Source organism: Orcinus orca, chromosome 15, assembly GCF_937001465.1.
Source record: "Orcinus orca chromosome 15, mOrcOrc1.1, whole genome shotgun sequence".
NCBI lineage: Eukaryota > Metazoa > Chordata > Mammalia > Artiodactyla > Delphinidae > Orcinus > Orcinus orca.
In genome coordinates this window covers 60,718,429-60,739,658 of record NC_064573.1, presented here as the reverse complement: position 1 = coordinate 60,739,658, position 21,230 = coordinate 60,718,429, and the positions used below count along the sequence as shown (strand labels likewise).

Here is a 21,230-nt window from a genome sequence, read left to right as displayed (position 1 = left end):
AAACTGATCTCATCCACACATGCATACTTACTCCTTCTCCCTCCCTCAGCCTTTCTTTATTCACCCAATAAGTTTATTTTTAATTGCTGTAAGGCGCTCATTTTCTTTCCACATGGATGCTGCACCACCCTCTCCCTGTCTGGTAACGAGGATCCTCACCACAGTTGCTCGTGTTTTTGAGGACTTTCCGGGTCCAAGACTCTGGCCAAGTGTTTAAACCTTCACTCCTCGTCGTAAGCCTCTGAGTCAGAGACGGTTATTAGACCCATTTCATAGATGAGGAAGGGGAGCTTGGGGAGGGAAGGAGCACATCTCCGACCTGCCGTGCTCCCTTTAAGACGAGATACGCAGAGCAAGAAGCGTAGACTTGGGGCCTGCGTTTAGTTTTGTCTCCGTCACCTCCTCGCTGGGAGCACCCAGGGAGTGGGTGAGTCTCTGGGCCTGGGAGCCTTCCTTATCAGAAGGGGACTAATCAGATAACTGGGGACAGGCCTGGCCACAGAGCATTTGGCAAATATTTTCTTTTCTTTTCTTCCCCTTCAGTCTCACCTCTTCTTCCATCCACAGCCTTAGGCGAACGCCTCAAACCCTCACAGCCCCGTTGCCTATGTTTCCGTAGCAATTTTAGTTTGCCCAGCTTACTTTGTGACGTGTTTCGGGCCTGCCTTCAATCAGGTACGCCGATGCTGCCCTCTCGGTTGGGTTCTAAGAGCAGGGACCGTGCGTTTTAATTCCCGTTTCTCATCACGCTGCAAGTAATGATGGGCACAGAACGGATGCTCCGTTCTTCCTCCCTACTTGAAGATCTGCTCCAGAGTTGCCGCCTGATGCCGTGATGCCTAAGGCTGTCCGTCACTAACGCCTCTCACCTCTTCTCCCCCCGCAGCCTGTGCGTTCCGGTACAATGGGCTCTCCTTCGTCTACCTCATCTACCTTCTGCTCATCCCCCTGTTCTCAGAACCAACCAAAGCCACCATGCAAGGTAAGAGATCTTTGCTACTCTGTACCACAGCTGAGTGTGTCTGGGGGCTCCCCGGGGCTGTCGTTATCTGATGGGAGAGATGCCGGTCCAGTGGGGAGCAGGGTCACACGTCTCAGCAGTAGAGCTCTGTGGCACTTGGTGGTGACGTGTTTTTGTCACTCACACAGCTGTCTTCCCCGTACAGGTTCCCTGGCAGGCCTGTATTTGTAGGTTTGCAGACAGTCTGGAAGGGTTTGGCTGATTAAGAGCAACTCAGTGTGCTGTCATTAAAATGAGGCAGACGGGGTGATAACAGTGGCACAGATTTGTGTATTCTGTCTGCTGGGGAGAAGGAGGTGGCAGGCAGAGAAGGGGTCTCTGAGCCCCGGAGCAGGAGACCTGGGGAGGAAGCCGGGTGAGGTCGTGGCTCCTTCACGTGTCAGCTGAGCGCTGTCACGTGTACCTCCATCAAGTACAGAAAGGGAGAGATTCGAGTTCTCGTTTCTCAAGCGTGTTCCTGCAGACCTTTAGATCCCTCCCCCGTTGCTCTCCAAGCACCTGAAGGCATAGAAGGAAATAGTGCCTCTGTTTCCTGAGGCTCTGATGAGGAAGCCTGGTCTGGTTGGTACATTTACACATTTGAAGTTCTTCCACAACGATAGAAGTTAAACCGCACTGAGTTAACTTAATTGTTTTTCAAAACAATGCCATTACAAGAAATAAGGACTGTGCCCAGTGCCTTAGTGAGTGTGATGGCCGTATGTTTACAGGAAGGGATGGAAAGTTGGGTTTGACCTGGGGATGGCCATGGCTCCGGGTTGCCAGCTCACGGTGCTGACTCTTCAGGAAAAGCAGTAGAGACTTGGTAGAAACAGAGCCTAAAATCATGACTTTATCTCTCCCATTCTCCCCCTGACTATTATTACATTGATTGTGGGTCTTTTGATCGTTCATCCTAATGGTTAGGACTGCAGATGCTATGTTGATTTTCCTGCCTTAAGAAGAATCTAAATAATAGCTCTTCTAAGTCACTTAAATCCTTAATACACAAAATTAAGAAGGACTAGAGAAATGTGAGTCTATACAAATCCTCATCAAACCAAAAATATGCTGTTCATGGGACCCCACCCACTCCAGCCTGATTCCTAGAGTCCAACGTAAGCAAAGATGTTTAAACAGAGTAGCTTCTGGCCTCAGAACCAAGTTGATAACGTACAGGTGACTCCTATTTCATGGCTGGGAGCTCATGTTTTAAAGAAAGAAGGTTTCGTACATATTTAGCATTAAGTGCTTTAAAAATGAGTACCTGTTTGTACTCCATTAAATGATCTATTGCTTTTCTATCAGGATGTCCCCTTGTTTTACCTGGAAACCAGGTCAGTGGGATTCCCCTTCATACTTAATGTGATGATGCCTGGCTTTGCCTTCTTCCCAAACTACCCGGCCCTGCTCTGCCCAGTGGTCTCTGTAGGGGTGATGGTGACCTGGGATGTGCGGCTTAGTCCTCGTGTGTGTCAGTGGCCCATTGTCTGTGCCTGGAGCACAGGGAGTCACACGGTCAGGAAACTCATAGGTGAAACGTGAAATCAGAGGCAAAGAGCAGCTCCTGTGTGTGGGGAGAAATATCCTGAATCACCAAAGTGTCACAAGGTCAGAGCACAGACAGCATCACCGTGCACAGGTGTCTGCCATGTCTCCCTCCCAGGCGCTGAGAGACGAACAGCTCAAAGGGAGCCTGCAGGCATCTTTCCAGATGGTACCTGGGGGCAGGGCTGGGATTGTGTGTCCTGTCCTTCCGTCCTTCCTGAGGGGTGTGGCTGAGACCTCATAACCTCATTTATTTGCTGTGTCTGAAAACGCACAGGGACTCGAGGGAGGGAGGCCCCCATATGACTTTTGTGAACATGTAGGACTCCCCATCCGGTGTTTCCACATCTGTGATTCGAGGCACCCAGGCCGGGCGTTTGTGGTGGGGTCCAGGGCTTGGGCCATGTGGTCCAGGATGATGCCTGTGTGGTGTCCATGCAGACGGTGATGGGCCTGGAAGGGTGATGGCTGTGTGGCTTTGCAGGGGGCCTTGGGGGGTCACACACACTCGGCCTTTCAAGTTCCTGTTGATACTCATTTCTCACAAACAGGAAAGTCCAGTGTCACCTGGGAGAACCCAACGGCATCCGCTCTGCCTGGCGGTGTAGGTCCTCTGCCACACACGCACACACACATACACACTTGTGCACACGCACACACACACACACAGTCACAGGCATGCACACTTGGGGCTCGGAGGAGAGGCACCTTGAATCGGCCATCAGTCAGTGTGCAATTCCTCCCTCTCTTCCTTCTCCTTGGATTTCTCAGCAAGAGTCAGATGTTGGTGTAGCGCATCCCACAGTGCCCAGGGGGTCTCAGCGAAGCCCCTGTCCCTGGGCTGGGAGTCTCTCCACCCAGGCAGCTCTCTCGGCTCCTGGGATGCTCTCCTTGGCCCCTCGGCCTTCCAGGGTCTCACCCGAGGCTGAGCCGAGGCCCCACTTCGATACATTTATTCACTGAGTCGCTTCTAACGCACCCCCTTGAAGATGGCTAGGATTTTGCTGTTTTGTTAACTGCTGCATTTCCAGGATACGAGACAGCATCTGGTGTGTAGCAGGCAGTCAGTAAATATTTATGGAATGAATGAATGAACGCATTCATTTCTAGAGTCTAGAGCTCTAGGAGCATTTAGGAATGCAGCCCTAGTCTTCTGCGTCCCTCAACCTCCACGAGAGCAAACGTCACAGAACAGTTCATCACCTACACCCGTCTGTCCTCTGGGGACAGAAGCTCGGGGCAGGGCGATAGGCTATGGGAGTTTGCTATTTTAGATTTATTGGGGATCAGGGGATATGAAGTAATTGAAGAAATCAAAATGTTCTATGCTTTTCCGTACAACGTTAGGCATTTTGTTTAAGCCTGTGATACTGTAGGAAGGGCAGTAAATCTTTGCTTGCTGTTCAGTTAGCAGTGTGCTTTGCATTTAAATTGAGACTTCACTCCATTAAATAGGAACTAATATATAATTAACTTCAGGTGGTCCAAATATTCCAGGTTGATGAGATATTAAATTCTTTAACCAGACGCATGTTAGGTTTCCTATACCTTATGTGTAATGAGTACCCCCATCGGCCAGTATGGTGGGAGGGTTGGTATTTTCTTTGGATGGAATGTAAGTGGTAAATCGTACGAGATGTGGAAGAAGTCCATATACTGTATATACTCATTACATACTGGCTCATGACAATACGACTGTTATTTTGAGGTACAACATTATTACTTTGAACGTCAGAGATTTAGAAATCTCGATCTCATGGCTAGTCCTAACCTCAAGATTTTTCCTTGTGCTCTTTAGATATCAGCTAAGAATTGTGTGATTTCCAGCCTTTCTTGTTAAATAATATTTCTATTAAGTAACCAATTACTAGAGAGCCAGTGGCACTGCCTACTAAGTATGTATTATTATTTACAGGCATCAATTAATTTAATTCCTACAATGACCTTTTGAGGGAGCTGCCATTATTATTAAAAACTATTATCAGAAGTCCTCATGTTACAGACAAAGCCTGAGTTCGGGCGGCCTAAGAACAAGCCCCAGGACACGGGCACTGTGTGGGTGGCCACGCTTTTAACCACTGTGTTGTCTGACTCATGCCCAGGATGGAACACCATTCTCAGGATTTGCAAGGGTGGAGGGAAACCCACTCGCTTAATAAATACTTGTTGGCTGATAGATTACCAGGTCCTGGGAACAAGCGTCTGGAGAGATAATACGGGTGTGTTTAAAGGAGACATTTTCATTTGCATCAGTGCAGATTGATGACATACGTGTATGTTATATAGAAAATACATCTTATTAAGTGTGATTGTTTATTTCTTTCAACAAATGTTCATTGAGAGACTGCCCTTCACGGAACACTATGTTTGGGTGTGTGGAGGATAAAAATGAGAAGAAAACATGGTTCTTCACTGGCATGGCCTCCCAAACATGCTGGCTCTTATGTATATCATTGAATGGTAGCTCTTTCAAAGAGGTTGTCTTTGGAAGCCATAGATGTATTCCAGTGACGCTGTCATTGGAACTGACCTCAAATTAGTCCTCTGCAGTTGCCTTTAGAGTTTGCCTTCAATAGGCTCAATGGTGGCAAACCATTGTCCTTTTAAGGAGGGTCTGATCTCATAGTATTTGGAGTCAAGTTTGATGAGGGAAAAACTGGTGATGAAATCAGTCATGTCAATTTTAGAAAAGAAAAAGACAAAACCCAGAGTATTTAGTATAAAACAAAGTGTCTGAAGGTGACTCCTCATGATTGGTGAGGAGGTTTAAGATTTATTGACATGAGAGCACCTGGTTGATACACATGAATGACGAACACATGGAACATCTTTCCATGATGGGTTTGTGTGGATAGACGAGATCTAGGATATCAGGCAAAATGAGATGCGGAAGCGAGAAGGCAACATCCTGAAGGAGGTGTTGATTAGCTTGATCTACAGGGGAATCTGGACCACAAGAGTCAGGCTGCACCTACCTGGCCCAGACCAGAGGCTCAGAGGGAGTATCTGCAGAGATCCGTGAACTGAGGGTACTAATAGTATGTCACATTTCCTATGTACCAGGAACTGTTGTAAGCACTCCCTGTGTGCTAACTCATTTAATTAGAGGTTAGCAAAATCATGCATTGAAAAGGCAGGACCCCCTCCATTCTGGAATGAAAAGAAAACGCACTGGGTTATAAATCCACTTAACCAACTAGGAACACTGCACAGTGAGGGGATAGACTGCTCCATTCCCTGCACCTGACCATACTTTATTAGATTTTGATTTTGTAAATGCTCAGAGTCCCAAGTCTTTTTCAGTTGGTTTCAACAGAAATTTTTACATCCTTGCATGCACTTTGGATAAACGACAGCTCTAACTTTATCAATAAAGTGTCCGGGGTCTGGGGTGAGAGACACACATCTGGCTACAGTGTGAAATCTGGGATTTGCTGGAAATCGCTTGCTTGGTCCTGCCTGCAGCTTGTCTTTGTTCACGTGCCCTCCTGCAGGCTGGGGTGGGTAAGAGGATCTTCTCCATTCTTTTTTGGGGAGAGTCATTTACTAATTGGGGGCTGCTTAAAAAGGAATGCTCCAAACGTCAAGACTACAACACTTGCTGGGCAATATTAGCAGTTGACCTACAGCAAAGATATCTAAGAAGCATCATCATCTAATCAGTTCACGTGTGAAATGTTTATGTCACACACACTCACACACACACACACACACACACACGTCAAAGGAGCAGAGATGAGTGTTGTCTAAGGAGGGTAATTATTTCTAACAGCAAAGCTGTCTTCTAGTCCAGGGACTCATACTCACTGGGAGCCTTCTCTGAAATCGGATGACATTAGTAGGTGAGAACACAACTCCCAGTGGTGGAGGAAAGGGAAGGGCTTTGGGTGCTGGGTGGGTCTTTCTTAATTTAAGTCTCCCTGTTCAGTTACGAAGGCCAGGTCCTCCCGGAGCAGGTGAAACACAGATGTGGGTCCAGCCCTCGGCTGAGGCGGTCACGTTGCCAAAGGAAAACAAAAGGGCGAAACTTCCAGGATTTGCCCTCCAAATATTTTTCAATATGGGGTTTCATGAAGAAGATTTTCTCCTCCCTGTTAGGAAAGGAGTGGGTCTCTGAAATATCTTTTTTTTCTAATTAACTTTGCTCTGTTATTTTGAGCAAGGTAGCAGTTCCTTTTCTGTATTTGTTTGTGTTTACAACTCAAAAGTTTTTAAGAAGGTAGTTTTTCTCGTTTTGGGGATCTCTTTCAACATTTGGGAGGGGGTGGATGGAATTAGACGGGCGGTAATCGAGAGGCTTCACTGTGCTTTGAGGACAATTGTGAGCAAGTGAAATTTTAGCAGGTCAAGTTCACTTTTGTAAACTGTTGCCAAAGTTATTCCAAGATGATAGGGAAGAATATTTTCTCTCCATCTCTGAACAGGAGTCCTAGTTTAAGAGCAAATTGTAATCATCATGGAGTAGAGTGTGTGTGTGTGTGTGTGTGTGTGTGTGTGTGTGTGTGTGTAAAATAATCATCAGAGGGCCTTGCCCTGAGGTTCTGACCCAGGGTACACTTTACCAGAATCACTAAAGACTCCCTGAGAAAAGAAAAATGATGTTCCATTTGCCGACATGAAGAGGCAAAGAGGTCTGTAACTTGTAAAGACGTGTTTAGACGTCAGAGAGGAAATAGTAGCAGATATTTTAAACTGCTTGCATCTGGTTTTTGTTGAAAACGCTGTTAATCTTTATACTATTATTATTATACCATAATAAACCATCTGGTTTATTATGTCATCATAAAGCAAAAGGCAAGAAAATATTTAATTGAACAAATTCTTTGGGGTAGGTGTTCTATTACCAATATCAGCTCACAACCAAACAGAAGGCTACCAAAATGATTAGATGCTTGTTTCTTGAACTTTTGAATAAATTAGTGATAGGTCTTTTAGGTTTCTTTATCTGTCCTTTTGAGGGGGCGGTGGTTGTTTTGGATTTGGCAAAGACTATTCAGTGACACAGAAGAACTTTGAGGCAACACATATAATTCTCAGCTCAGGAAACATTGGGTCGTATTATTATGACTCAGGAGAGGTTTTCACAAGTCCTAAACTCTGGCTGTGATAAACCAAATCTGCAGTGTGACCTCACCTGTTATTTAGATGCTGTCTGTCATGACAGGGAAGGGGGTCACCTGGACTGGATGTCAGTTTGCTGATTCACACTTCAAATCACTTTTCTTTTGTTTACTCACTTGATAAACATTTACTTGTGCCTGGTCAACGCTGTCCTGGGTAGTTGGACGCTGTACGGTGAATGGCACAGTCTCTCTGGCCCCAGGATGTGAATTAACAGCACGATCGTGGGCAGGTTCCTTCAGTTCTCAGAGTCCCGCTTTCCTCCTGTGTTGAGTCCTGGTGCGGGTCTTGATCAGAACCTTAAGACGTCTGCCAGTGGGATCAAGTTCATGGACACACCTCCCTGTGCTCTGTGCTGAACAATGGTTAAAGAGCCCAGAGAAGGAGATCATCACTCTTCTCTTACTTTAAAAATTTATTTTCCCTTTGAAAGGGTTCAACTGATTTGCTTTGCTTCTGTGTGTATTTGAAGTCAATTTATCGCAGTTTTGAAGCTGACTTACTTCAAAGTCTGGACGAGACTAATTTCTGATGGATTCACTTGTTAGAGTCTAGGCTTTACTTTGTGGGTAACTATTTCTCTTAAACAGACCCACGTGTATTTGCACAGATTCATACAAAAGACCCCTTTGAGATGACAACGTACATTTAGCTTTCAAACAGTGCGAATTATTCATTAGAAGAAAAATAAGTAGATAACACATGCTTGCTCTTTGCGGGGCAGCTCCCCCAAGCTTTCTAGACAGTAACTCCCTGAGTCCTTCTAACACTCCTGTAAGATAGGAATTCGTATTGTTCTTATTTTACAGACAAAGAAGCTGAGAAACACACAGAGGTTCATGAATAATTCCTGAAATGAACATTTTAAAAATTTGATCCAGTGAGTGAAAGCTTCTAATATAAATAATTCAGTTACCGACCGAGGCATTTCCCACCTTTGACTGGTTTTATTATAAAATTAATACAGAGTGAAAATAAGTGGAGGGATTTTGCATGTAATCCAGCTGCCTTATGACAATATAAGTGGACAGTTATTGTACTTTAAACCACCTTTTAGGATATTTGCTCAGCATTAAGCAGAGAAGAGAATCCCAAGGATAATTTTTTTTTCTGAATGTTTAAAAATTATTCATTTATTATGTATTGACTGAAAGACCATTCACATTTCTTGATCTCATTCAATAGGTTATGTCGTATGATATTGATACACAGTATGTGTTCGATTTCTTTTGTTCACTGAATGAGCATCACTGCGCATCTGTCGTGGGTGGCTGGCTGGGTGCTGGTGCCCCGGGTGACCGTGACACTTGTCCTTGTGAATGCCCAGCTCACCGTTTAGCACACCCCCTCCCTCCATTTTCCTCATCCCCTCTCCTTCCTTCCTCCTTTCCATTCTCACTCCATTTACTTTTTAAGTTAGTTTTGCCTAAATATATATCCTGTCTTTCGAGTTACCAATACTCTGTGCACTTAAGGAATATTTGGGGAAGGCCACTCTCCGCCTCCTCTGCTGGCCTGGCGCCCATGATGCTGGTGACACAGGGTGGGCTGGCCTGGAGCCCCGCCCAGAGCCCCAGACCTGCAGGAGGACAGCCTGGAGTCCGGGCATGTGTGTGTCCTGGAGTGGCCTCTTTTTCTTTGTCCCCCTGCAGCCTGGCCACCCATGACCAGGGTTACAGGATCCATTGGCAATTGGGTGCAAAGGACTGTTCTTCTCTGCTCCATCATATCAGGTTCCTTTGGATATAACGGCTTCTGCAAGAGGAAAATTGCTCTTCTAAGATTCAGGGGTGCCTGGCAAGCTGGTGCTGCTGCCTGGGTGGGGATGTCCCCATGCCCCCAACACACACACACACACACACACACACACACACACACACACACACACACACGCCTCTTTAGGATCAAGGCATTGATTCTCTCCATTGTTTGGCATGATGGTGGCCAAGGGCTCACGGCCCTGTCTGTCCATCTCTGAGAACCGTCCCAAGCCGAGAGGGTCTCTCCAGGTGGTAGATGTGGCCCATTTTGATGACTGGTTATGATGGGGTCTCCTTGCCTTGTTCTGGGACAGTCCTGCTGTCTCAGCTCTGGAGCTTCCTGTGGGGTCGTCTGAGCCTCTGCCATCACCGAGTTGCACCCCAGCCTCTCCCTCTCCCCGGCCTTGCTGCCCTCCCTCCCTCCACAGTCTGTGTCCCTGGCCTGAGTGGGTCATCTAAGACCTGCTGACACAGGGCCCTGGCCAGGAGGGCCCGTGAAGGCTGGATTTTGGCCCCTGTCGTGCTGACCAAAACAACAGGATTGTGTGCTTCTGGGGGAAGGGGGTCCCTACTCCAGTACAGGATTGCGTGCTTCCAGGGGAAGGCGTCCCATGGGTGAGCGAAGCTAGCAGTGGCCCTGCAAAAAAAAAAAAAAAGGAGAAAGCACATTTTAGAGCAACACATGATTTTCCTGAAGATGAGCCCCATTTACTCAACATGATCCTGTCAATTCCCCTCCTAACTTCCTCAGCGTTCTTGAGAAGTGCGCTGAGTGATTACCCGGCAGCCGTTAGTCTGTAAGATTCCGGCCTCAGCTTCCCCAGAGGGACCTGGCCACGCAGAGGCTGCAAAGATCCATCACTGCTCCTCTCAGTTGAGAGGCAGAAAGCGAGCAGAGGAAGCGGCTAATAGCAAGGCCGGGTCTGGACGGCGGAGTGATGGGCACCGAAGCCGCAGGACCAGCGTCTTCCGGTCACAGAGGCCTTACTGCCTGCCTCTGCTGTTTCTTTGTTCCACAGTTACTCGCTAGCGGACTGCGTGATAGGTGAGGATTAATTATCTGTTTGCTGCCAGGCTCATTCAACGGCCAGCTTATTGGAAGGCATGATCATGGATGCTGGTCACGGCTGGCTGCTTGTTCATGGAAACAAGTGTTGGGCAAACACTCGTTCATCTGATGAGCTGACAGTGGTGATGGGGGCTGGTGGGCTGCACCTGTCTTTAAATAGCAGTGACGGGCTCTGCCATTCAACCAGATGCTGCTCATCAAATATTCAGCAGCCAGAGCTTTCACAAAGGCCTTTCATCGGCTCACGTGCAAGCAGAAGGGAGAAAGGAGGCCAAGCTTCTGAAAGCTGGGCTGGGCTAGGCTTTTTTGTTTGGAAATGGGGCAGCGGCTAGTTGGAAGGAGGGATGATTAGAGAATGGTTACCCGGGGAATTTAAACATATTTGTGGTCCGGAGTTTTGCTGTTTTTTGGACTTTGTGTGTAACACCCTAACAGAATCTCAATGAACGAGTCCCCTGCATTAATTCCTGGGATAGTCTGTCACAGAAAGATAGACTTACACTGAGTGGGGGACAGGATGAAGTATTGATTGATTCATTCATTCATTCACTCATTCGTGTCACAAATATTTATGAGGCGTTTACTCTTTGCAAATAATATGTTAAGAACTGGTAATACAACAGAAAGCAAAAGTAAACAACATAGCTCTATAATCCAGAAATTTACTCTCCATTTGGTGATACTAAAGGATAAGTTTAACTTTTCAGACTACATTCTAAAGTCTAAATACAGTTGACCCTCATCATTGGCATATTCTGTATTTGTGAATTAAATTTATTTGTGACCCCAAAATAATAATGGTCACACAGCTTTCATGGTCATTGTCAGACCCAAGCAGAGCAGCAGGGGATTGGAGTTGCTGGCCACTCACGTGCAACCGAGGAAGGTCAAGGCGAGGCTCTCCTTCTGGGTTCAGCTCAGACTGTGAACAAGTGTCCTGTTTACAGTCTAGCTAGTGCCATGTGTACCACGTTTCTGTTCTTTGTGTTGGTGATGTTGCCGTTTAAAATGGCCCCAAGCGTAGTGCTAAGTGCTGTCCTGTGCTTCTAAGTGCAAGAAGGCTGAACGTGTGATCCTGCAATCCCACTCCTGGGTGTAGAACCGGAAAAGATGAAAACTCTAATTCGACAAGATATATGCACCCCTGTGTTCATAGAAGCACTGCTTACAATACCCAAGACACGAAGCAACCTAAGTATTCATCGACAGATGAATGGATAAAGAAGATGTGGTATATGTATATGATGGCATACTACTCGGCCATAAAAAAGGATGAAATAATGCCATTTGCAGCAACATGGATGGGCCTAGAGATTATCATACTAAGTAAAGTAAGTCAGAGAGAGACAAATATCACTTATATGTGGAATCTAAAAATGAATTTATTTACAAAACAGAAACAGATTCAAAGACATAGAAAGCAAACTTATGGTTACCAAAGGGGAAAGGTGGGGGATAAATTAGGAGTTTGGGATGAACGTATACACCCTACTATATATAAAACAGATAAACAACAAGGACCTACTGTAGGGCACAGGGAACTCTACTCAATATCTTGTAATAACCTATAATGGAAAAGAATCTGAAAAGGAATATCTATCTATATCTATCTATATCAAGATATAACTGAATCACTGCTGTACTGCTGAAACTAACACAACATTGTAAATAAATTATGCTTCAATTTAAAAAAAAATGAAAAAAAAAAGAAGGCTGGGATGTGCCTTATGGAGAAAGTACGTTTATCAGAGAGACCATGTTCAAGCAGGGGTCACGGTACTGTTGGCCATGAGTTCACTGTTGATGAATCTATTGAATAAGGTGTCTTTAAACAGGTTATGTATTGATCGGCTGATGAAAATGTTGTAACCAGAGGCTCCCAGGAACCTGTATTTCCCCGTACTGTCCCATTCAGCTCAGGGCAACGTCATAGAGCATCACTAGTGCAAATAACAAGAGTTAACTGTGTACGTTTTGCGCTAGAATTTGGGGCTTAGGGTTCTAGTGACATAGAGCTTGAAGTAGGAGAGGAGAACTGTCATACTGTTTGCAAGGGGTTTCCTAAAATTGTGGCTAGAATTTTCTTTAAGGTATATTAAGACATCTTGGACAATTGTGTGGTTGAGGAGAGCCTCTGTAAAGTTGTCACAACTTCTTTGGTGAAGTGTTCTCTATATTTGATTTGCAATTAGCTGTGTTTTTTCTGCATTTTTTTCTTAAAGGCCTAGAATTTTAAACCTGGGACACAGATCTACCTCTGGATGTGCTGGGTGTTAGTGTCCTTACAGGAATGGTGCAGAGGAGGGCTGTGGAAGAAGCTTGCACTTTTTAAGCTTTCAGTGTTTAAATGACTCATTAATGTAATAATAATGCTATTTATTTTCACATTTCACAAAGACCTTTTACTTTGATTATTTCTTATAATACTCACAATATCCTAAGAGATAGTATTTTCCCACCTTATAAACGAGGAAGAGGTTTAGGTTAATTTGCCAGATGTTTGTCAGTTTTTATATATATATACATATATATATATATATATGTATATATATATAAAAACATATAATTATACATATGTGTATATATATAACTGTCTCCTACATTTTTGTATCCCCAATTATGGCTCTAATGTATCCTAATTATGAAAGCTATGAAAGGATTGTTATCAGAACTCTTGGATAATGTCAGTACCAACATATTGATGAGACAGTTTTCACTTACAGTAGGATTATTAAAAAAATCAGTAAGCTCTCTGTTGACTTCAGGAAGTATATATAGTTTGGGAGAAAGTGGATACTTTTTCCCCATGAATTTCATGAATTTTTCTTATTCTCATGTCTTGTTTAACCTATAGATTTGTTCTCTCTCTCTCTCAACCTCTCTTCTACACAGAGACAAAATCTCTCTGACAAAATGACAATCAAATTATTTACAGTCCATTCATACATATGTATATGTAATAATTGTGATTACTGGAAAAAATAAAGTGTGGCCAATTTAAATTTCAGATAAGTAACAAATAATTTTTTTGTTTAATTTTATCCCCAATTACATGGAACATACTTATTAAAAATTAAATTATTCATTTTTTTTTGAGATTCAAATTGAACTGGATGTCCTGCATTTTTATTTGCTAAAATCTGGCAGCGCTAATAATAATCATACTTGTGTGTGTGTGTGTGTGTGTGTGTGTGTGTGTCAGGAAGGAACTATTCACCACCTTTTCAGATGAGATCGGGTGCATTCAGGGTGTATGGCTGTAGATGCCCCACCTTTTCAAGTCACCATTTGCTTGGCTTAGTTTGCGCTCCAGGAGACAAGCATTTCTAAACTCTGCTTTTCAGTTTCGTGCAAAATGTTGATCTACCCTATCAGCTATTCATTCATACAAATATGGGATGATAACAGCAAAACGCTGGAAATGGGATCAGGCTGGTCTTCGAGTTAGCTGATTAAACTTGTCTCTAGTATATGCCCCTCTTTTGCCAAAACATTTTTCGCTGAGCTGTTTTGGGATTAGAGCCAGCGTGCTGATAAAACTGAAACCAAAAGTTATCAGCAGAAGAATACACTAAAGAAGTATTTTCTGTGTCTCACTTAACTATACATTTGATTCAACTTAGCAGGTTGGTTGTGGTCCCTGAGACACTAGCTCAAGGTTCCTAGTGATGGTTTACAATGCATGGCAACTGCTGTGGGTTTTATCTCCTGTATCCCTTTCCTGCCTCCCAAAGAGTATGACACTGCAGTGACGCCCCATCAAACACACCTGTCCAGACTGGCCTGAATGAACACACATGTTATAACTCTTGGGGGAGATGGTTACATGGTGACCCGCACTGCGTTCCTCCTGTGGGACAGTGTGTTTCCTGGAGAGAACATTTGGCCTTTAAGGAGTAGTGTGAAATAGATGTATGGACAGGGGATGCTCGCCTACCAGGGGCTCGGAATATGGCCTTCTTGACCAGGACAGTGGGGACGTGGTTAAAATAGGTGTGTAGACACTCTTTCTGCTCAGTTCCAGGTATAAGTCTTGATGTAGCTGCATTTTGCACAAAGTGTCAATATAGATAGTGCCTGCACAGACGTCACTGTCGGAGAATGAGGTGAAGATGAAACAAGTAGATGGGTTCCTTACAGGATGTTTTACTCAGTTTTCCAAATTATATAAAGTTTATATTTTTTACAAGTGGTATTCAAGCAACAATAATTTGTACTATTTTCCCACGTTAAGAAGATCCATACAATTGACGGAGCGGGAAAATGAACAAATTTAGTCTAAACACAAAAGGACCACAGATGCGGGGCGATAATACTGGAAAATAAACAATGAAGAAATCACGGTTTCCTCCAGTTCGAACTATTTAGTTAAAAACCCACTGACCTTTAGGAACAATGAGAGTGAGTGTCTGGAATGCAGGATGGGTTCTATGTGCTGTTTTGCTCTGAAATCACATCTCTGTCCCTCCCTGGGCTGAGGGCCACGCTGCCCAGTACGCCCCTCCTCCGATCTGTGTGGGCCTTTCACAGCCGCTGGGCTTGGTCTGCAATTATTCTTTCTCCTCCTTCCTGGAGCCTTGTGATTGAATTTGGCGAGCGTGTGAGTAGTGTGGCATCATCTAATCTCCAAGTGTCCACGGGGACCTGCACCTCACGTTCAGGGTCCCCCTGGCCAGTCACCCCAGAGGGTTAGGGGCAATGATGAGAGCAGTTTAATTGAAGACAGGCTATTCAGTGGTTCAGGATTTTTTTTTTTTTTTTGCGGTACGTGGGCCTCTCACTGTTGTGGCCTCTCCCGTTGCGGAGCACAGGCTCCGGGCGCGCAGGCTCAGCGGCCATGGCTCACGGGCCCAGCCGCTCCGCAGCATGTGGGATCTTCCCCGACTGGGGCATGATCCGTGTCCCCTGCATCGGCAGGCGGACTCTCGACCACTGCGCCACCAGGGAAGCCCGGTTCAGGCTTTATTTTCCAGTTTTCCCACCTGCCATGGACCATCCAAATACCAACACCAGACTCCTCCTCCTCGTCCTCACACCTTCAGAAGACACCCCAAGTTCTGGGCTGGGTAATGTGACCCGTCCAGAGACAAGTTTCTGTTTGCACCAGAGGGAGCTGCTTTCTCCAAAACAGCTCCAACGGTGGCATTTCAAGGCCTTTTAGACGGTTCCCACTAACCCCATTTACTTGGCCTCATTTATACTTTTTTTTTCTAGAAAAATAAAGATAATTTAAAGTAACCCTTTATTGTGAGTACTGCTGGAGTTTAAGTTATGAAAAAACAAGAATTTGGGGGAAAGGAGGCTGATGGGATCCAATTTCATGGAAATCAAACGTACTGGAAAGGAAAGCAGCACTAGTGCAAGGACTTAATGATGAGACCAAAATAGACTCTTCACCCTGACAATGAGGTTCATTATGGTGCGGGACCAAAGCGTGGGAGAAAAGATTTCAGAAAGGGAAGTGCCCTACCATAAGTATAAAGTCAGAAAGTAACCCTTATATAAATACATAGATAATATTAGACTAAGTACATAGATAATACTAGGCTACGCATTTTCTATATGAGTGATACAGTCCTGAACATTACAGAACATCGCAAGCCCAGTCCTTTCATGCTATCGTTCAGGAATGGCAGCAAAACATCCACTTAGGTACCTGATTGTCCCACAGACACGTGATATAGTTATTCTGTCAATAGTGATGATGACAGTTATGTTCTCGTTATATTCTCAGTATACCCATTACCTCTGAGGTCTTTACTGGAGATTTGCCAAGTTAGGACTCAGGATACAAAGAAATGTAAATAAACCAATGTCTCTAAACTGAAGGAGTTTCCAATCTAATTCTGAGATTATACTTGGAAACCTGAGTCAATGTGTAAGTGTAACATCATGTCAATAATAGGAATAACAGCACAAATAACTAAAGTTTGCTACTATGTAAATAATATGTATAAATGTATATCGTATGTTATGTAACTAAAGAGAATGGGGAGGAGCATTTACCGAAAGCTCTGATTTTAGTTGGGCGTCATTAATACGCAGCCCATCTTTGAGGCTACGTCTGGCCAATAACTCTATATGTTTTTTTTAAAATTTTTATTTATTTATTTATTTATTTATTATGGCTGTGTTGGGTCTTCGTTTCTGTGCGAGGGCTTTCTCTAGTTGCGGCGAGAGGGGGCCACTCTTCATCACGGTGCGTGGGCCTCTCACTATCGCGGCCTCTTGTTGCGGAGCACAGGCTCCAGACGTGCAGGCTCAGTAATTGTGGCTCACGGGCCTAGTTGCTCCGCGGCATGTGGGATCTTCCCAGACCAGGACTCGAACCCGTGTCCCCTGCATTGGCAGGCAGACTCTCAACCACTGCGTCATCAGGGAAGCCCCTCTGTGTGTTTTTTGAGCTTTCTGAAATGTGCAAGTGGGGCCATGTCACCTGTGACCTTCTGAGCGCAGTTTATCTGAAGCTGTTCTGACTTGTACAGCTCTCGGTTAAAGGGTGCGCGTCTGTTTGTGCCTCTGGAGTGGGCAGGGGGGATGCGGAGGTTAATGCAGCTGGAGGTTAATGCACCTGTTCATAATAAAGCATCAGGAAGCGATATCCTTGGGGGATCTTAACATATCAAGTGCTTTAGCATGTTTTTACTAATTTTTGATCCTGAGTGTGGTGATGGAAAGGGGAAGAAAACGTGTGTGCATGTGTGGGAGTGTGTTCGTGTGCATTTTAAATGGATCCAACTTAAGAAGGGGGTTACTTAGGTCCAGGGGATGAGAAGAAAGGGGAGAATGAGTTAGGAGAATTCACAGGGTTTGCCTGAATATTTGCAAGGAGAGAATACTGTAAAATAAAGCCAGAATGTGGGGCATCACAGAAACCTTCCCCAAAGCAGCCTGGTTTTCAAGAAATCTGTTAAAACGATGTCTCTACCATATTCTGGAACTTGGCACTGCTTTTTTTCCTCTTTCTGCCTATAGAACGTTTCATTTGTCAGGAAGAAGTCCAGTCAGTGCCCGGGTGTTAAATTCTTCAGAGCGTGTGCTCCTGCCACCTAATCATTGTCCAGCACAGCTCTGCCCCCGGGCTGCATGTGTGCAGACCACACCTTGCTCTTTATGACTCTTAAGTGTCCAAGTGTATTTCCTTCCCACCCCCTTTCTTTCCCCTCCTCCCTTCCCTCTTCCTTTCTTTTTTTTTTTTTTAACATCTTTATTGGAGTATAATTGCTTTACAGTACTGTGTTAGTTTCTGCTTTACAACAAAGTGAATCAGTTATACATATGTTCCCATATCTCTTCCCTCTTTTCATCCTCACTGTGGAAACCTACAGACAGTGTGAATTTTGTTAGGACCAATTTTGTAAATTAGTCATGCTTTAGGCAATGCCCTTAGGTCCCTTATTTTGTGTAAGGACCCATCAGTTACGTATCTGTGGAAACATGGAAAAAATTGGAAAAATTAATCATTGCCGTTTATAATTTCTTTTTTAATTTAATTTTCCTTTTATATTTATACAGTTGATATATACAGTTGATTCACAATGTGTTAGTTTCAGGTGTACACATTGATTCAGTTACACATATGCATATATCCATTCTTTTTCAGATTCTTTTCCCATATAGATTATTACAGAATATTGAGTAGAGTTCCCTGTGCTATATAGCAGGTCCTTGTTGATTATCTATTTTATTTATAGCACTGCATGTTTGTCAATCCCAGTCTCCCAATTTATCCTCTCCCCCACCTTTCCCTTTGGTAACCATAAATTTGTTTCTGAAGTCTATAATTTCTAAAAGCATCCTATGTGATCTAATTTGTCTGTCTCAACTATACTTATGGGTTGCATGGAGCTCAATTCATTTCTTTTCTTCTGCATTTTACCAATGAATAAATTGAATTGAAGAGAAGTTGCATAATTCATCAAAAGCCACCAAGTAAGAAGTGGCAGAGCCAACAGAGGAGAATTCCACAGTTTGGAATTCTGATTCAGGGCTCTTCCCTAACTACCGTGCTGCTTGATGGCTACAGTGCCATGCCTCCCCCAGGGGTGTGACCTGTCCCCACGCAGGAAGTTTGCGTTCAGGGAACCATATCCCAGAGCTCATGGGTGTTGAAAAATGGTGGGGGGTAAAGGAGAACTGGGATTGGACCTAAAACTTTTGGAATGAATGGAGTCTTAAATAAGGGCCTTGGCTTACGCTTGCCAGGGGAATGGTTTCCTTTTAATTTCCTGTCATTGAATAAGTTTGGGTTAAAAATTAGGGAAAGAAAATACACCTTAGAAATAATATTGCTCCGCTCAGCAGTTTGAAGGCTTGTGGCTCTTCTTTGCAAGTAATTTACATTATCCAAATATATTATGATGAATTCTGTGTGAATAGGTGGTATGATTTTGATGGCTATGTTATTTTATAGTAATTCTGGTGACTGGGATCTGGAGAAGAAGAAATTTATACAGAAGCTAAGATGCTAAAGTAGTGTTAGGGTGTGCTGAGGACCTCTTACAGTATTTGAGCCAGTGAAAACCGTGTGATACTGTCCGTTGTATTCTTACTTCTCACCCAGTTTTATTTATTTATTTACTTAGTAAATTTAAGTATAGTTGATGTACAATATTTTTGGTGTACAGGAAAGTGATCCAGTTTTTTATATATATATATATTCAGATTCTTTTCATTATAGGTTATTACAGGATATTGAATATAGTTTCTTGTGCTATACAATAGGACCTTTTCATCTATTTTATATATAGTAGTATGTATCTGTTCTGTTAATCCCAAATTCCTAATTTATTCCCTCTCCACTTTCCCCTTTGGTAACTTCTGTGTGAGTTTGTAAATAAGTTCATTTGTATCATTTTTTTAGATTCCACATATAAGCCATATCATATGATATTTGTCTTTCTCTGTCTGACTTCACTGAGTATGATAATCTCTAGGTCCATCCACGTTGCTGCAAATGGCATTATTTCATCCTTTTTTATGGCGGAGCAATATTCCACTGTATATGTGTATCACGTCTTCTTTATCCATTCCTCTGTCGATAGACATTTAGGTTGCTTGCATATCTTGGCTCTAGTAAATAATGCTGCTATGGATATTGGGGTGCATGTACCTTTTCGAATTATGGTTTTCATCTTTCCAGATATATGCCCAGGAGTTTTTTCCATAGTGGCTATCCTGTTTTCCATAGTGGCTGTACCAGTTTATATTCCCACCAACAGCGTAGGAGGGTTCCCTTTTCTCCACACCCTCTCCAGCATTTATTATTTATACACTTTTAAATGATGGCCATTCTGACTGGTGTGAGGTGATACCTGATTGTAATTTTGATTTGTATTTCTCCAATGATTAGTGATGTTGAGCATCTTTTCATGCGCCTGTTGGCCATCTGTATGTCTTATTTGGAGAAATGTCTATTTAGGTCCTCTGCCCATTTTTTGATTGTTTTTTTTTTTAATATTGAGCTGTACGAGCTGTTTTTATATTTTGGAAATTAATTTTAATGTTACTTTCTCCCGGTTTATTCCACAGGACAAACTTAATAGGACGATGCTGGTTATACTGGTGAAACCAGCCTTCAGTAATTCAGTGCCTTCAGGACTGTCAAAAATTCCATACAAAATACTTACATAATTTTTAATTAAATATATTTGATCTTTTATTTATATCTCTCTTTATTCCAAATAGGATGTAAAATGGCTTATTCTATCCGTCTAATAACATATAGCATGATACATAGCATAGAAAATAGATAAACCCAGGGATAAAATTCCCAAGGTTCTGCAGACTTTAGCAGAGGTGGGTTCATAGGAAACTCCAAGCATTTAAGTAGCCAGGTCAAAGAGGGAAGTAGTTATCTGAAGAATTCCGAGTCCGTGGGATGAAAACCAGTGGGTTTCTCAGAAGCGGAGCAATTCTTCCCGCTTCAGCTTGGAGTTGGTTCCACGTATTCATCCTCAGGAAGAGGAGGCCGTTAGAGGCTGTGAACCCCACTCTGACAATCGCTTCAGTAAATAAAAGAACCACAGCTATTTCCTTTCTTACCTTATTCGCAAGATAAAAATTCAGATTCTCCAAGGCAACAAAGGGATGCATTTGCTTTTGGCCAAGGTTCTCAGTGCCGTGATCATGTAGAATCACCTGGCAAGCTTGTACCTGGGCTTCCAGGTGGCTCCGACTGTCTGCACCAGGGGCTGCTTTTGACTGTTCCCTCACGTCCCCGGCTCTGCCGGGGCCGAGCCTGTGCTCCGAGGCCCACCTCCAGACGCGGAATTCTCGCTCACAGGCAGGGTAGGAAGGACAGATGCTGAGTTTTTGCCTCTGACAAGTGCCTGTAGCACAGATGTTACTGCTGCTCCTTAGGGGAGAACCCATGGGCTTTTAGGTCGGAGTATCAGTGCTTTGTTAGGAGTTCACTTATTTACAGGTGTGTGTTGCACCTGTGTCGTGCATCCTCCCACAGGTACCGAGTTTTGGGGACATTGATTCCTCATCATTATCTTACTTTTTAACCCTCTGTGGGCCTTTTTCAGGGACAAAATGACTTCCTGTTCATATTGGAGGTCTTTGGTATTCTTTCTACTTCCTGATAATTGGCCTGGAACCTCCCCTCTCTGGGCACCTGCCCAGCGCGCTGTGTCCATTCCAGCCGGAGGAGCCCCAAGCAGCCCTTGGCTCCTCACTAGCTGTACGCTCTGCAGAGTGACTTGTTCTCTCAGATGAATTGGCTTTC

General features: G+C 43.9%; 1 long non-coding RNA gene across 1 annotated transcript in view; it reads left to right on the top strand.

Annotated features, from left to right (window-relative positions):
- The first annotated feature begins 888 nt into the window (after positions 1-888).
- The window catches only part of LOC125961289 (uncharacterized), a 98,171-nt gene continuing 77,829 nt past the window's right edge, over positions 889-21,230 (top strand). The window contains exon 1 of the long non-coding RNA XR_007471741.1: positions 889-982. This is a non-coding gene — a long non-coding RNA (uncharacterized LOC125961289). The remainder of the gene's footprint in view (positions 983-21,230) is intronic.